Source organism: Megalobrama amblycephala, linkage group LG1 (genome assembly GCF_018812025.1).
Source record: "Megalobrama amblycephala isolate DHTTF-2021 linkage group LG1, ASM1881202v1, whole genome shotgun sequence".
In the NCBI taxonomy this organism is placed as follows: domain Eukaryota; kingdom Metazoa; phylum Chordata; class Actinopteri; order Cypriniformes; family Xenocyprididae; genus Megalobrama; species Megalobrama amblycephala.
Window position 1 is genome coordinate 70,735,980 of NC_063044.1, and position 12,866 is coordinate 70,748,845.

The 12,866-nt window shown below is 39.6% G+C and overlaps 1 pseudogene; it reads right to left on the reverse strand.

Annotated features, from left to right (window-relative positions):
- Positions 1–445: 445 nt before the first annotated feature.
- On the reverse strand, positions 446–11,762 carry LOC125248627 (annotated as a pseudogene).
- Positions 11,763–12,866: the final 1,104 nt, after the last annotated feature.

Genomic DNA, 12,866 nt, shown 5'->3' on the forward strand with positions numbered 1-12,866 from the left:
TAAAATGCAATGTTCAATATAACATTGTATTAGACTGAAGAGATTTCAGATATTGTTTGAGTCACATTCAAAAATGCTTAGTGTATATTTAAAATTAAATAAGGAAACAAGGTTAGGAAAGCCTTTTGAATTCATTCCTCAAATACCTAAAATACCATTTGTAACCTTCCATTATTTACAGCTTACTTAAAAAAAAAAAAAAGCCTTAAAAAGAACAAAAACAATTGACATACCAATCTATGAAAATTGTAGTAATATGGGAGCATTTCAAATAACCCAAATAGTGAAAGTGATTGAAGTAAAAGTTAATAGCCAATGACCAATTGATCTGCATTTCAGCCATGTTGTAAGGAACTGAAGTCACAAACTCATGAACACTGCGAAAGTTTGAGACTTCCATCTTAGAATAAACTTTAATCCACAAACAGGCAACACAAAAATCACGGATTGTTTAAAAACAAGTTTTATTTGATTCATGTTTTGTGGCCAGTACTACAGCACAATCATGGACAGGGGGATGCGTAGGTCGTCTCAAACTGATCACCTGAAAGAGGACAAGAAATTAACTTGAGCATACAGGCGATTCTACAGGAAATTCAGCCAGACGGATGAGTCTGTGATGGTATACTTGTCTGATAGTAGTCATAAACGTTGATGACCGCTGGCTTGAGATTTTTCACTGCAAGAACCTGATTCAGTCGTAGAGTGTAAGTTATGGGGAATTGTTTGAGAACCTGCAAAACAGAAAAGATCAACAGCAGCACATATACCACACTCAAGATGGCAGCTAGTGAATATACCCAGTGTACAAAGTCTCACCTCTTTCAGATAAACTAGAACACGATCATCTTCAGCATCAACCCGCTCCACTAGCGGGGCAAACGATTTGGGTGGAGATCCAAGCTGATGAACATGCACAATGACATGCATGATTACATCTGAACGAGCTTCAAGAATCTTGGGATTTTACAAGACATCCTAACATACAAACCAGTGACGTATCTGCCGTGAAGCCAGACAGGAGTTTAGTGTCCACGATAACCATGTTAGTACTTTCTTTTGGACCATTGTAACTGAATGAAGGGGAATAAAGAGGTTTAGTCAATAGGGACAAGAAAGCAACTTTCAGAGCAGTAGAGCCATAAACATGAGCTGATTTTAAGAGTCAAATCTGTTCTTACTTCACGGTGAAGTTCAACATGAGATTGGCTCCAAGCGGTCGGCAGTCTCCCTTCACCTTTGCTTCGACACTCAGTGCTCTGACAACTTTAATAGGTGTCGGGATGTTGTAGAAACATGCGATCTATGATCGCAAAGTAAAACAGAATTAGGACGTGCAACAAACAGAAATGGAGGGGGTGAAGATACAGACCTGCACAGACACACAGGAGGACCCTGATGCTTTAACACTATATTTGCCAGTAATGTTCTTCAGCGGCTTCTCCTGATACAGCAGCCTGTTGTCCCGATTCACGGTGAAGCTATAAGACTCTCCTCCTGCCACCGAGGACTGTACAGTAACAGTACTGGAGCCATCCACACTGAACACTTTAGCAGCATACACAGACAGGACATGAAGAGCCACCACAGTGTCCTAAATACAAGCACCAGATTAAAAACTCCACTCATATAAATGATTGAGGTCATGTTTGGTGGTCAGAGGTACCTGGGTGGAGGTGAAGCCTCCATAGGGATTCTGCTGGGTCACGAGCCAGTTGACAGTGCGGTTAGCATAGCTCAGAGTTGCAGTCGTGAGAGGCTGTTTAGTGAGAACCGCTAGCAGCACATAAGAGCTGATCTCCACCGCCAGAGTATCACCAGATGAAGTCCGAGACCAATGGAGCTTTGAACCTGAAGACAATACGGAGGGCAGAAAGTTGATGTCAAAGAACCTGATGAAGCAACATCAAGAGGCTGGTAAAGTTCACCTTCAGAAATGGCATTATCGTTTAAGGAGGTTAAAAGCTGTGATTGAGTGCTGGTCTCCCCAGCAAGACTGAAGGTGTAGGCCAGCAGAGCTGTAACGTAAGTGTTTCTTAAGTTCCCAACGACAGGCCTCAAGCATGACAGAGCGTTGGTGATGACAGGATCCTGAAAACCAAAGCAAGCGTCAAGATTACAGTCAGAACAAGGTCATCTGCAAGGAGTTCATACAATTACTGGAGTTTTTACCGTGGTGGGGACACCTATTTCAAGCAGTGATGCAATGATGTAGGCAGTCATGGTGACATTATCATCAACTCCACCCTAAATCACCAGTATATAAAAGTTTAGAACAGTCTCAGCCTTTTAATACATTGTTATGGACCATTTGAAGAAATATGTGACCACCTTCATTTCATAGTGGTACAAAGTTCCCTGCTGCATGAAACAGCCATCTGAACCCTGCTTGCTGATCAACCAATCCTTTGCGCTCTGCAGGACATTCGGATCAATGAAGATAAATTGCCTCGCTAGACCAAAAGTCCTCAGGACAAAGGCGGTCAACCTGGTCATGGAGAAGTGGTCACAAACTGAACTTACAAACCGCTGGTGCCACCACAGACTACACACAACAGAACTGTCATACTCACCATGTATTTGATTCATCAAAACCAAATGTGCTATATGAACCATCATTGTGCTTGTAGTTCAGTTGTCCTTGGTATCCTGTTCAGGTAAAAAAAAAAAAAAAAAAAAAAAAACACAAGAAATTAGACATGCTCCACTGGTAAGAACTGAACGTCCTTAGAACTTAGCATTCAGTTTAAAAAATAAATTTTATTAATTTCTAAAGCACACTTCAAAACAGGTTGCAACCAAAGTGCTGTACATTCTCCTTATAGTGGACTTCAGTGGTCTCTCCAAATGGTTGAAGATCATTGCAGCTTCAAAACGATACCAGAAGAGGAATAAGAGTCTTATCTAGCGAAACATCATTTTTGAAGATGTAAATGTATATGCTTTATAAACAAGTGATCGCCTTGCACATGCTTAGGCTTTCCCTATTAGGGAAGGCGTAGGACATACAGCGTAAGATTTGTGTTTATAAAGCATATACAATTATAGACAATGACAGATGGTTTCTCTAGATAAGACCATTATTCCTCATCTGGTATTGTTTAAAGTAGGGCTGGGCGATATATCGCATGCGATTGTCACGCGCATTTCGTCAATAAAGCTGGTTCCCTGATTACCGCTAAATCGGCATCACCTGCTTTCAAATGGAGTGGCATTTAATAGACAGAGCCGTAGATCACTTACAAGCTACGCAATATCGCGTTCATTATCGCAGATGAATCGCCTTCGATAATGAACGTGATATTGCGTGGGTTGTCAGTGAACTACGGCTCAGTTTATTAAATGCCGCTCCATTTGAAAGCAGGTGATGGCGATTTAGCGGCAATCAGGGAACCGGCTTTACTGACGAAATGCGCGTGACAATCGCATGCGATATATCGCCCAGCCCTAGTTTAAAGCCCTTTGAAGCTGCACTGAAACCAATTTTGACCTTCAACTGTTTGGTGCCCATTGAAGTCCACTATAAGAGGAGAATAATCCTGGAATGTTTTCATCAAAAACCTTAATTTCTTTTTGACCGAAGAAAGACAGACATGAACATCTTGGATGACATGGGGGTGAGTAAATTATCAGGAACAATTTTGAAAGGGAACTAATCCTTTAAGACAAAGAATACATACGAGTTCTTAAAGCACATTTAAAATGTAGAAACAGAAGTGGAAGATCTAGTATTGAAAGGCAGACTGTTCCAGAGTTGAGAAGCAGCCACAGAGAAAGCCCGGTCACCATTAGTTTTATAACATGAGTGAGAACAGAAAGAAATTGATTGGCTGAGCGCAAGGATCTTGAGGCACTGTATGGGACAAGATCATGTATATACTGGACCAGCAAGTCCATGCAAAGCTTTTTAAAAAAAAAAAAAAAAAAAAAAAAAAAAAAAAAAAAAAAAAAAAAAAAAAAAACACACACCTTAAAAGCAATCCGGGACATAACCGGTAGCCAGTGGAGAGAGGGATGCACAGGAGTAATGTGTTGATGCATTTTAGTGCCAGTCAGTAGCCTGGCTGCCACGTTTTGAACAGTTTGCAGTCGATGGACAGTTTAATTAAACCCAGGTATAGAGTATTACAGTAGTCCAACTCTGAAGTAATAAAAGCATGAATAAATTGATTGTCATCCACACCTCTCTGAAGGTAGCCCATGGCTCTCTCTCGGATGGCTGCAGTGAGCTGCACTGTCACTTCCAGGTACTGCAGAATGTAAATATTGGGAGCAAGAACACCCATATTCTGTTCTCCGCAGCCATACGGCATCCGTAATAACCTATCCAGATTCTTCAGTGCACGACCTAATAGGTCTCCTATGAGGGGAAGACAAACAAGAGGTCAAGCCAAAAACCTACATCAGAAGCCCAAGTGATTCTGGTGAATGTCAGTGTTTGCTTCAATGAACCCCTTTACCAAGGACTGAAACGGAGCATTTGGCTGATCCCTGGATCATGTTTGTTGGAAATGTCAGAGTCACGTCTTCAGAAAGAACATTTCCTGCAGACCGAACAGAAGAGCATTGAGCATCGGCTAATGTTTGGCTGTACAGAGAGAGAATGTGTTTGGGAATCACTGATTGCAAACAAACCCTTTGGACACAGTAACCAATTCTGGGTGTTTGTTCTCTCAACTCCTTCAGGCTACATTTAAAAAAAAAAAAAAAAAAAAAAAAAAAAAAAAAAAAAACACACACACACACACAACAACCACACATCCCATCAGTAAAAAGCACAATGCACTACATTATCCATAAATATGGTGAACACACAAATTCAAACTCAAGGTGGCTGTTTAACACTCACCAGGACAAGTAGACTTTGAGTGACTACATCAACACGTCCCCTTGTTGGCACGGTCACAACCTCATTGCCACACAGAGTCTGGGATTGTTCAGCTGAAGCATTGACCGTCACATTGACAGCTCCTACAATGACAGAGGTAGCGAGTTAGAATACGTGATAAAGCATTTTAGTTGTGATCGTGATTGTGCAGCCCTATAGGGAGTAACACCTCAAACATTTCAAATTAGAGACAGACGGCCAAAAACTGACCGAGAACAGAAGCTGCGAAACCCCATTTAAAGGTTTTTCTCCCATTGGCACAGAGACAGGATGAATAAGGATCATTCAATGGTTTTAGAGTAAAGGCCGATGACTGAGCTGGAGTTACTCGAATCTGCCGAAGAACAACAGTGCACATTAAGCAAAGACAGGGATCTTCTGTATAAACTGTAGATCCATTATAAATATAACATACCATGATGCATTTGGACAGATAGCTGAAGACCGTGGCCTTCAGCTCAAAAGACTCCCCACGGACGATGGAGTACGGCAGGGAGAGCTCTAGGAAGAAGGGCTGGAAGACGGTCAGCCGAGCAGGAGGAGCCAGACCAAAACCTTTGGAGGACAGACAGAACGCCTCCGTCTCCCATGTGGTGATGGTGTCAGGAACCTTGAGGGGAACTTGTGTGGATCCAGTAGCTCTGAGGAACATACCAGAAAAGTACAAGTTAGGTAAAAGGGGATAGGAGAGAATTGTGGCTTTAGATGGTGTCAACTGCAGAAATAAAGACATGCTTCACTAACCCCACTTCAGCAAGTTGCCAGATCCACGTTTCTGGAAAGTAAGTCCTGACGGTCACATCATAGGTGGCGCTGCTATCACTACTTTCTGCTACTGGAGCAGGTTCCAGAGCAGGGGGCATTGCAGGGGCCATGGCAGCCTCTGCAAATGGCTGTACTCCCCCATAGTACACTGAAGCAAAAAGACATCAAGACTAGAATTTCTTGCTTTGTAGCTTCAGAACTAAAATGCATGCAAAAAGGATCAACAATCCCTCATTGCATTTATATTTGCATACTTAAATCCTCCACCACAACACTAAACAACTTGGAGAACAAACAGGAAAAACCTTAAGTTCACCAAGTCATTTTCATAGGAAAGAGAAAACAAAAAAACAAAAACAAAGTCCAACTGTGTAGACCTACTGGGGAAGTGTCGAAAATATGTCAGGTCTTTGTACGTCAGGCAGACAGGTTCGCGTACATTCAGATTTGTTGCAAGCTTCATCCCCACACTCTGCCAGAGCAACAAGACAAAAACAGATGAAAATGTAATCAAGGAGCCTGTTGGATTCAGTGACTACATGGTCATGAATGTTTTCTACCATGAAACTTGTATAGGCATGATCTGTAGGAACAGCTCGACGGAGTCGAAACCTCAGGCACTCCTGTTCATCCTCAACGCCGTATGGATAACCTGATGACAATCGCACAGGTTGCATGTCGAACACCTAGGTTCATAAAATACAGTTAGTCACGTAAAAAGTTTAATATAAATGCACTACCACTTTGTCCGTTACGGTCACATTGATACAATTATGGTTTTAAATGGAATGGCCACATAAGAGATTTGCCCTTTATATCCACCAGCAGGAGACTCAAATCCTGAAGTTATACCTGGATGTCAAATCAAGTGCAACAATAAAACTGGTACCATTTCAGCACTCAGACGTCTTCCTGGCTCCATGATCTGGATGCTCTGATCTACAGCACTGAGGCCACACAGAGATCCTGCTTGAGCAGAAACGGTCAACACGTTTCCCTCACCAGGAACAGCTGTAGCAGGAGAGAACTTCAGAGACACCTAGAACAAGGACCAACACACGCTGTAGGACACGTCACCATTCCCCACTTGAAGCCAAAAGATAGTGCACATCATACCTTGTTTTGGAAACACTTTTCAGTGTTAAAAGATGCAGTACCAACAACTACACTCTCACTGGGCAGAACGCAGTAGACCAGAATCTGCACCGCTGGAGCCATGTCAACACTGACAGACAGCTGGAATGACACGGAGCCACTCGTGACTTTATTAGAAGCCCTCGCTGTGACTGTCTGAAATCCATGGAGGACGATCACTCCTCTGGACAAGACCTGACAGAAGACAGAAAACCCAGTGCATTAAGTGTGCCACACAGATCAGAACAGTCAGAATGTTTTGATGTCTACTCACCATATAGATGATGTCAGCATTGTAGTTGCCAGTTTCTCCAACAAAAGAATATTTGACCGTCACTGGAAGCGCAGCACCACATTTCAACGGCTGCTCAAGATTCACTATAGTCAGTTCACTGAATGTTCGGCTGTCAGGAGTAGCAGATCGGCGCTGAACAAACCTCATATCGGTACTGTAGTATGGCGATTTATAATTGTAATTATCCGCTGGAGTTGCACTTGCCTGTGGAAACAACGAATGGAATTGAATTCTTGCTAGAGAAATCACCATTTAAAATAACAAAACATACCCTCAGATTCAGATCAGCTTCAATATTAGAAGTATTGAGAGAGAACGTGGCCAGACCATTCTGGTTTGCGGTCAGATTTAGCAGCAGTTCATAAGGCCACCTGTTAACATCCAGGAGATATAACGCTTTGTTCGCAATTGGAGTCCCATTGAAAAAAGATGCTAAGATCTGTTGGGAAAAGAAAAAGGTGAGGAAAGGGAACCATTGTGAAGGCTACTGCAGCAGGAGGAACTTTTACTTGCCTTTCCATTAATCATTGAGCCAGGTTCAAAATACTCCGGGAGCTCCACAAATGTGACCTTTCCGACTTCAAACGTAATGTACACATTTGTGAATTTTGACAATTACATCTGGGAGGAAAGAGAAACAGCACTAACATGAAGACACACCAAATAAACTTGCAGACATGAGTCACTGGTTCAAAAAAGCCAATAGCTCACCTGTTCCCTCCTCAGTGAGGTTAAGGTTAACAAGAAACAAATCTTGCATGAAATTCTCAAATTTGGTGTTGAAAAACACTGATGTCCTAAAGGTAAGGGAGGCGCATCCCGTGACATTCATCTGGTAGCAGAACAAATATTCACATTCAAGTCAAGCACATGTCAAGTCAAGAAAAAAGAAACTTCTGTCTGACAAGTCACACCTTTACAGTTTTATTCAGGCACTGGCGGGACACGCCTGGAACGTCAGCATATTGAAAAGGCTCACGGCACACTTCCACAAACACTTGACCAGGTACAGGTTGGCCATAAGTGTATCTGGGAAACATCACAAGGAACAAGATCAGGAACAGACAAACCACAAGACAAGAAAATAAGAGCCTCACTCACTTGGCACAAGCCTCAACTTTCAGTCCCACATCTGCAACGCTGTATGTCTGTGGTGCGTTTACAGTCACATCAAACTTGGGCAAAACTAAACCAGAAGCAAACTGCTTAATTACCTCAGAGCTGCAGTTGGGTCATTCTTCATTTGTGGCGGCAGATGGTGTCCCTCTACTTTACAAGTTGAAAAACTTTAAATACCAATAAATTCTAAAATTGTTGCATGTTTGTATTCTGTAGAACAAACAATTTGTGCACTATTTTTGTTTTAAATTACATAAGTTAGAAAGATTGCATTTGTAACAAAATACGCATGTTCCCGCCATACCTCACAGAGGTATCATGGAATGTAATTGCAACAATATTACATTTAACAAATAAAGTGGTTAAATTGGGAATATAGATTTTATTTAACATACAATAGTATTAAATTGTTAAATGAGAGATAAAAAAAAAAAAAAAAAAAAAAAAGGAGTAGTGTCCCCCAAATTCATGTCTGTGGTATTACAACAATGGATGTCGCCCCTTTAAGAAAAGGGGGAACTCTATTTGGACTTCCTGTGTGTAAAGGTCATTGCAGGTGCTGACTGATCTGAGGGGTGCATCAGGGGCACGTTCAAGCTCAAACCAGTGCGCAACGTTTTGCTACGTTTTCCGGGTTGAACAACATGTTTCCTGGAAACGGTGTGCAACAGGTTTGAGATACATTTTCTCTTGTTTGGTGGGTGTGTCAGAAATGACAGGATGTATACGAGCGGCAGGATGTATATGAACCACGCGGTATTAAAGAGACATCCTGCACAATGAGTATTAATGTAATATAAAAATACTATACTTATATATTTTGCTATTGTATTGTGAAGTGACACTTTAATAAATTTATATTCTCCTCTGATTATATAGTGGTAGGCTAAATATTACAATAGCACAACAGTGATCATCAATAATGATAAGCCTAATACTCACAATAAAAATAATATATCATAACAGTCTCAGAGGTAAGAAATGGATTATCCTTCACCTGAAATGTTTGTCTTTTCATGCTGAAATGAGAGACAAATGTTGTATCACAATTAAAAGTTCCCACAAATCCCTTTACTCGATTGGGATGTTCTCTTTTATTCTGGATGGCAAGGGCAGTGACTGTAACAGAGCGTATTTTGAAGTATTAAACATCTTTATACCGATTTCATCAGGCTCTGAAAATTCTTCAAAAAGAACACAAAGAATGGCCTTCTCAGCTGCCATAGTTGCAACTCCTGCGTCATCAGAACAGGGTGTTCAACGCACCACCGTTTCCGTTTAAAAAACGTTTTGCAACATTTTGTCGGGGTTGAACGCAGCCCAGGAGTACATTCTTGTCAAAATTTAACTTTAAGAATTTTAATAATTTCATGTGTCACACTTTATTAGTGTCTGTGGTGTTATGTTGATAAGTTGCAGGGGGTGAGATCTGCTGGGTTACAAACATTTTTCCAAATATCTTCCATTGTGTAGGCCTACAGAACAAAGAAATTTATACAGGTTTGGAACATCATGAGGGAGTATGATAATTTTCATTTTTTTGTTGAACTATCCCTTTAAAAAGGAGTGAGAAACAGGTTCCAGGTTGTTTTAGTTATACATTTTTAATAAAGTTTTTCTCTAAATTTTCTTTTATCAGAGTAGACACTTCTTGTAATCCTACTTATGATGAAATTCATTATTTTGCTCAAACTTTTAATTGTTAAACTTTATTCAATATGAAGCCTGTGGTGTTACTTCAAAATGTATCTGAAATTTTTCCTACAAAGCCATTTTAATCTTATAATTTAATGTTTTTAGACTGTAAGGTGGTTTTAATCTCTTAGAGTAAAGACTATAAAAGGTTGCACGGACCATTTTTCCTGTCTTTTTTGATGCATTTAAAAAAAAAAAAAAAAAAAAAAAAAAAAAAAGTTTTGGCAAAAATAGGAGCCAAGATGAACAATTAAACATTTCTTTTAAAAATAAAAAGTCCTTTAAAAAAAAAAAAAATAATAATAAAAAAAAAAGTATCCATCCATCCCTACCTAAAGTTGCATACGCTTCAATTTTAACGGATATAGCATATTAAAATAATTTTAAATGCATAGCAATACATTTTATTAAAAGAAAACAAGAATTTTTACAATTTCTGCCTCTTATTTGCCACCCCAATTGAAGAATGACCCACTTGTACTTTTGCACTTTAACAATGACTTACCATATTTTTTCACCTCAAAAACCTGGGAGATCTCTCGGTCACCAATAAAAGCCTTTAGTGTGTACATCCCTATCTGAGCCTCTGGGTTCAACTCATGAGAAAGCTGCAATATCCACCTCGTTGAGGAAACGTTTGTCCACTGACCAATCCGGTTATTATTATTGTCCTATTTGAAAAAAGAAAAAAAAAAAAAAAACCTCAAGAAAAACAAACCAAACAAAAAAAAAAAAAAAAAAAAAAAAAAAAAAAAAAAAAATCCAGAAACGAAGCATCAGTGCCATTTAAAGACTTGCACCAGAGCAAATTCTCACCTCCACCACCACCAGACTGTACTGTAAGACAAAAGCAGTAAAATTAGACATTTACATTGCATTCATGCTGATGAAGAAACAGCAAGAAGAAAAAAAAAAAAGAAAAGAAAAAAAAAAGCTGAATATGACGACAGATAGATGAGATCTTACCATTGCATCAAGGGGCACAAGTGTGGCATTCATGGTCACAACTCTAAAATTCACTGCAAAAGGTAAAAATGCCGATAAACACTCACATCTATTACATAATGCACTTGAACATGTAGAAAGTCCATTACACTACAAGTTCTGATCGCTTCTCATTTTCAATCAAGGGTCATTCACAGCTCACCCGTTTGTCCTGGATTGTAGATGGGTTTGTCTGTTTGGATGAAGGTCAAAGGTAGGTAAGATCTGAACATGACTTTCCTCTCTTCGGTCATTTTGAAGACCCTTCCTTGAACTACCACCTTCAACTTCTGCACTGATTCTCCATCTACTTGAGGTGCCTGTAGAGAAACGTGTTGTTACAAAAACAGATGAAAATGCTGCATGTGCCACACAATGACAGACCTGGAAAGTAAAGCAGCGGTGAAACTCTGTTGAAGATCTCTGCTGCACAAGTTGAGTCGTCTTGTTTTTGTCATCAAGCAGAGAAACAGTCATTGCAAGACTCTCATTGGGTTTTAAAAGACTTGCACACAATTTGGCATCAGAGCCAGACTCAATCACTGCAGGGAACGTCACCATGAAGGATCTGTGGAAACATCAGACAGATGTTTAGTGTCAGAAATCATAAGTCCGATCCGAACTACTGTATTCATGCAAGTTTATGATCACAAAAGTAGTTGCTATAATAATACAGACTAAGAACACAGTCATTTTGCTGAATAATGCATAAACTTTGAGGAATCAGGTTAAAACTACAAAACCCATCAAAACCAATTTACTTACGGTCCTGATCTCTGTCCCTCAACAGCAAAGAGGAAAAGGACTAAAATGAGCACTTTCCAAACACAAATCTCCTTTACAGCCATAAAGAAGGATCATCCAAAACCAAGACCAACTCAGATAACTCTCAGAAACCCTACAGAACTTTACTAAGCTCTGTTTACTGCTTGACAGCTTTTTCTCAATCAGCTGCACTGATTGCAGCAATATTTAAATGCTCTTAATTGTCTGGTGGAATTCATTAAGCTTGTTAATTCCAACATGGAATTAATTTAGTCAGTTAATTACTCCATCTCGTATAGCTTTTAAAACATAGCACATTATTTTAAATACTGCTAATGATACGTAATACATTGTAAAAGAATAATCGCAAGTCTTTTATTTCAATCTTAACCAGCTCTCAAGATGTTTCCATTGCTTGGATTTGAAGATAAAGCATGTTTCTGATCATTAAGAGCATTTAATGTTTCCTCATGACAGCTGAAACAACTTAAAATGCTCCGTCATTTTTGGCCATACAGGTAAGTGCAAGACATCATTATAAACTATAAATGGTTTATTTTTATTTGTGTACACTCACAACAACTTTCTGCTTTTGTAAAATAAAGATAATAAACAGGGTGTGCTTTCAGCAGTCTGTCTCCACAAGAAACTTTCTGAAACTCAGCGAATAACCACACAAACATGAAACACACATCTAAAGAAAGCTTGGAATGTACTTTTAAATACAATAATTCACATTTAAAACATTCTCCTGCAGTGTAATCTGTATGAAACTAAAGTAAGCGGTGGAGCGTGAATGACATGCTCCTGTGATTTGCCGTGTAAAAAGAAAAGTCAAACGAGTTAACTTTGATCAGTAACATTCTCTTTTCCTCCATAGCAATCTGTAGTAGACTAGGCCAAGTGAATCATTTCATTTAAGTAAACAATACAACACCTACAAATCATGAGCATGTAGTCAAGAAACCAACTTTAAACAACTCCAAAAAGTGAAAGCTCAAACAGCCACTGCCTGAGTGAAGTTCATTTCAGTCTTGCAAGGATTTGAAGTCACAGGACAAACAGAAATTCATGAACACTGCATCTCCCTGATTCAAACAATCACTGATGAGGCACAAAAAAAGAGGCAACAAAAGGACTGATTGTATTAAATCAGTTTTATTTAATTCATGTGTGCTGTAGCCGGTACGGAATCAAATCATTAACAGGGCATGTGTAGGT